Genomic DNA, 5,679 nt, shown 5'->3' with positions numbered 1-5,679 from the left:
TAAAATATCTTAGGATAAGTCTAACTGGATAAGTGAATGTCCTGTATGACAAGAACATTGAATCTTTAAAAAAGGAAATTAAAAAACAGAAGCAAGAAAATGGAAAAATCTTTAAGCTCTTTGATTTGTAGGATCAATACCGGAAAAATGTCAATCATAATAAAGTAATCTACAGATACAATGCAATCCCCCATCAAATTCCAGAACCTTGAAAGTAAAGATAACAAATTTATATGAAAAAAAGAATGGGAAATACAATCCTATACAATAAAGTAACTTCTGGAGGCATACCCATTCTTAATTTCAAGCTCGATTATAGAGCTATATTAATTCACCCAGAGTGGTATTGGCATAAACAGCAGGCAATAGAAAAAAGGAAACTAATAAAAACCCTGATATTAATCCATACACATACAGACATCTAATATTTGACAATTAAGCTAAAATTATGAAATGGAAAAATATTTTTAATAAATGGTGCTAGCATAACTGGATGCTGACATGTAGAATATTGCAGATAGATCTCTATATATCACCATGAACAAAACTTAACTACAAATTGATCAAAGACCTCAATATAAATCTCGCAATAATGAACCTCTTATAAGAGAGTGTAAGTACCCTTGAATTAATTGGCAAAGGAAACCACTTCTTGAACATAATGCCTATAGCACACACAATGACACTGACAATTAATACATGGGCCCTCTTGAAACTGAGAGGGTTCTCTAAGGAAAAGGACATGGTCAATCAAAAAGACAAATCAGCAGCATACAGAATTCGAAAAGCTCTTCAGCAAAACCACAACTGACAGAGGACTGATTTCCAAAATGTACAAAAAACTCACCATAACACCAAATAATACAATTAAAAGTGGGGAAAAGAACTAAGGAGATAATTCTCAATAAAGTAATCTAAAGTTGCCTAAAGGCATTTAAGAAATTCCTCAGCATCCTTAGCTGGAAAAGAAAAGCAAAACAACTCTGAGATACTATCTTTCACCTGTCACAATGGCTAAAAGTACTAATGAATGATTATGCTGGAGAGAATATGGAGTAAGGGGAACAATTCTGGATAGCCGGTTGGAGTGCAATCTTATGCAGACACATTGGAATCATTATTGGTAATTGATGTAACTCAAGACCCAGAAATACTATTGGTGGCATATACCCAAGACACAAACACACACATACCACCATGACATCTGTTTAAATGTGTTCATTCCAGCATTATCTGTAATAGCCAGAACCTGGAATCAATATAGATGCTCTCCATTTGAAAAATAAATACAGAAAATATGATACATATACACAATTGAGTACTACTCAGTGATTAAAAGGAAAAAATGACATCTTGGACTTCCAAGGCAAATAGAGAAAAATGGAAAAAATTCCTCTCTCTGGTACCTTAGGCATAGAAATACAACCATTGTATGCCCTCTTCCATATTTGGTTATTAGACTTAAAGGCAAGGATAACCAGGCTATAATCCATAATTCCAATAAGCTAGGAAACAAGTAGTATCCTAGGGGAAGTAGACAATATCTGAGTTAATTGGGAGCATGGGAGGATGAGGTAGGGAGATAGGATAGATAAGTGGTGAGGGGCAGGAAGGAAGAGGATCTGAAGAATCTGGAAGGTCAAGTTTGGAGGAGGATAGAGATACTCCAGAGTCTGTCATTTCATTCAGGGCAGGTCTTAGGCTCTCCTCCAAGCATTGAGACTAAGAGAACATTCTTCATTGTGGTACCTTGACTTTATAACTTGAAGTCAAGGATATGTAACTTTGAAAAAGAGATTCTGATTTTGTTCTCACTGAGATTTGGAGCCTATGGATTTTTTCGAGGCTATGGTTTGGACAATTAAGTTCCCCTTGAACAATGGCCCAGATGATCCAAAATCCAAAACTGCTGAGATGATGCCATCTCTTCAATCATCACAGCAAAGATTTGGTCAATTGTTCCATATTTTCTCAGAATCTCCATGAGATTGGGAGTGCCTTCAAATATCAGGTAGCAATTTGTAGAGAACTATGGCCAAATTCCCATTTGTATGCATATAAAGGGTAGTTTACCTTTAAACAGTATTCATTGTAAATGTCTGATGAACACAGTCAATCTCATTATAAAGAAAAAGAGGGATAAATGTTATATAGAAATGAGTATTTTTAGCCGGGAGGTGGTGGCACATGCCTTTAATCCCAGCACTCGGGAGGCAGAGGAAGGGGGATCTCTGTGAGTTCGAGGCCAGGCTGGACCAACAGCCTCCAAAACAAAACAGAGAAACCCTGTCTAATAAAAACCTAAAACATAAAAGAAATGAGTATTTTGCACTGATGTTGATTTCAGTTTATTTACAAAAATTTAAGATTAATTTTGTTCTATGTATATTTATACTCTTGATTACACATTGCTATTTTTATAAAATTCATTTAAAATAGTATGTTATTAAGAAATGCAGAATATAAGTAGTTATCCATAATAGTCAAACTCATAGTTACGTTAGTTTTCTAGATTGCAGATATATTTTTCAGATAGATATGCATTTTTCAAAACCTTTCAAAGCCCATTTGAATATGCCATGTAAAATGGTTTATTGACATTGGACTTTCCATGACAATGAGACACATATGCTTTTGGCAGCATCGTCTATGTCAGAGAGAATGATGGGCAACACCGAACTTTGCTGTGGTGTTTATTTCAATATGGCATAGGTAGATTTTTAGAATAGACACTGCTAATATAAGACGAAAATGATATTCAATTTTCCTGCTTCAAAGAAAAATTGCCAAATATCTATGCCTATAGGCTTAAGATAGATGCCCAACAATACAAATGAAATTTGGGTAACTGTTCAATTACCAAGATGTCTCTGTCAATATTAGTGTTTTAAAAGTTATTTGAAACAGACTATTTGTTTACTTATGAAACATTATATCATTCTGGGGAATTTGATGAAGTTGAGTTGAAGAGTGATAGTTATGTATGGAGTCTCCTTTATATGTAATAAAAGATAAAATATATGTAAAATTTTAGACTCACAACTATAGGATAGATGATAAACTATTTCCTTTAGATTTTGTCAAGTGTAAATGCAGTAAATATTATAGCTATAACTCTTATTTGAAAAAATAACTTTACTATATTAAAATTAAAATCTTCCTTTTTATTAGACAGAAAATATTAGGTGACCAGGGATGACATTCTTCATGCCACATTTTTGTCTACATATCTATAACTACATATGTATACATTCCTAATTATTGATTAATTAATATTTTTTAGACAATCAATAGTCAGAATTTAGCTAGGCAGGAATTCCAAAATAAGAGGTAGGGAGAAGAAGACAGAATCAAGAGAAGCCATGTAGCTGCCCGGGAGATAAGAACCCAGAGAATTACATGTGCAAGCCACAAACTCATGTTAATATGAATGGGTTAATTCATAAGAAGCCTAGCAAATAGGAAGTCTAAGCCCTTTGCTAGAAAATTATAAACAGTCTAAAAGGAAGAAGAGCTGATAGTGTAATATCTGCCTCTACAGTTTACACAATACCGTACTTAAAATCATGTGCCAACAAATAATGTAATGTAATGGGTTACATTATTTTCTGATGTTACACCCTAAATATATTGGTTATTCACCTTGTAATCATTTTCAAACAAGAAATCAGTGAATATGCCAGAACAATGAACATATTGAATTAGGAGATATCAAATTTGTATGCAACTGGATACTTCAACACAATAGAAATATTTTGACAGTGCTTAAAATTATTATAAAAGGAGACCATATTCATCAATTATCCAAGTGATGTACCATGTGAACACATATTTGACTAGCATAATAAACATATGGTTTTGCCTCAGCAGCACATATACTAAACTTGGAACAAAACAGAGAAGATTAGCATGGCCCCTCTGCGTGGATGACATGCAAATTCATGAAGAATATCATATTCTTACACCAGAAAGACTGGAACACAGAAATAAAAATGAACCTGAATGGAATGACATTTTTAAAAACTTCATGAAAATGATAGAGCCCCTCAAAGAGGATATGAGAATATTTCATAAACAGATGGATGAAAAAACAATCAAAATAATGCAAGAAATGGAAGAAAAGACATAGACAAACTTGCAAGAAACACTTCAAACAATCCAAGGGATGAAATCTGAAAGAGAAACAATAAAAATATCTAGTCTGAAGGAATGGTGGAAATAGAAAAGCTGGAAAAATTATTAAGAGATGGAAGAGAGAATCTCATGTGTTGAAGATACTCCAGGAGAATTAGATTCATCAAAGAAATTTTTAAGTCCAACAAATGGAGTCAACCAAAAAAATTCCACTTGGTATATAATAATCAAGACTCCAAATATACAGAATATAGAAAGAATATTAAGATCAGCTAAGGAAAAAGGTAAAATAAGATATAAAGGCAAACATATCAAGATTTTACCTGACTTATGCATGGAAAGTATGAAAACCAGAATGCCCTGGATAGATATTCTGCCAAACCAAGGAAGTTAATTACAAGCAGAAATACATAGGCAATAGATAGTCCCACTCTACCAATGGGCAGAAGAAAAAGTATGGAAAGCCACATACAATTCCACCAGCAACAGCCATTCAAAAACATATGAGAATGAGCTATCTATATTCAGTAATTTCCTTCAATACTAATAGTATTAAAATTGCCATAAAAAGACACAGACTAATAAAATGGATTCGACATCAGAATCCATCCTTCTGCTGCATACTAGAAATATACCTCAGCTTCAAAAACAGATGTTACTTCAGAGCTAAGTGTTGGGAAAATATTTTCCAAATGAGTGGACCCAAGAAACAAGCAGGGGTAGCAACCCAAATATCTTAAAAATTAGACTTGAAACTAAAATCAATCAAAGGGATGAAGGAGGTCACATCATTATAATCAAGAAGAAATCCACCAATATGAAGTCTCAATTCAGAACATCTAAGTCCCAAATAAACAGCCATCCATGTTCGTACTAGAAACATTACTAAAATTCAAAACTCAAAGCACATATAAAACCACACAAACTTATAGTGGGAGATTTCAGCACCACAATATCACCACTAGACAGGACCAAAAGACAGAAACTTAACAAGGATACCAAGGAGCTAATACAAGTTATGACCCAATTGGGTTTAGCAGACCTCTATAGAACACTCATTTCAAACACATAAGAATATAACTTCTTCTCAAAACCACCTGAAACTTTCTCAAAATTTGACCACATAATTGGCAACACAGTAAACCTCAGCAGATACAAAAAATTAGTATAACTCCATTTATCTTATCAGAACACCATGATTTAAATTTAGATTTCAACAACACAAATCACGGAAACCCTGCAAACTCATGGAAATTGAATAATGCATAATTGCACCACTCCTTGGTCATAGAAGAAATAAAAAAAGAAATTAATGTCTTCCTAGAATTCAATTATAATGATGACACAACATACCCACACTTATGGTACACTTTGAAGAGGAAAGTTAATAGCCCAAATTGCCCACATGAAGAAACTAGAGAATACTCCCACTAGAGAATTAACAGCACAACTGAAAGCTCTAGAACAAAAGGAAGCACACTCACAGCAGAGGAGCAGATACCAGGAAATAATTAAATTGAAGGCTGAAATCAATGAAGTAGAGTC

At 33.7% G+C, this 5,679-nt stretch overlaps 1 non-coding gene across 1 annotated transcript; it reads left to right on the top strand.

The window, feature by feature from the left end:
* The first annotated feature begins 3,855 nt into the window (after positions 1–3,855).
* On the top strand, positions 3,856–3,961 carry LOC121138178. Its single transcript, XR_005875353.1, has one exon. It is a non-coding gene; the product is annotated as a U6 spliceosomal RNA (small nuclear RNA).
* The last annotated feature ends 1,718 nt before the right edge of the window (positions 3,962–5,679 follow it).

Source organism: Mesocricetus auratus, unplaced genomic scaffold (genome assembly GCF_017639785.1).
Source record: "Mesocricetus auratus isolate SY011 unplaced genomic scaffold, BCM_Maur_2.0 contig_6339_pilon_obj, whole genome shotgun sequence".
Lineage (NCBI taxonomy): Eukaryota > Metazoa > Chordata > Mammalia > Rodentia > Cricetidae > Mesocricetus > Mesocricetus auratus.
Note: the sequence above shows the minus strand (reverse complement) of the source record. Positions and strands in the feature narration are given on the sequence as shown.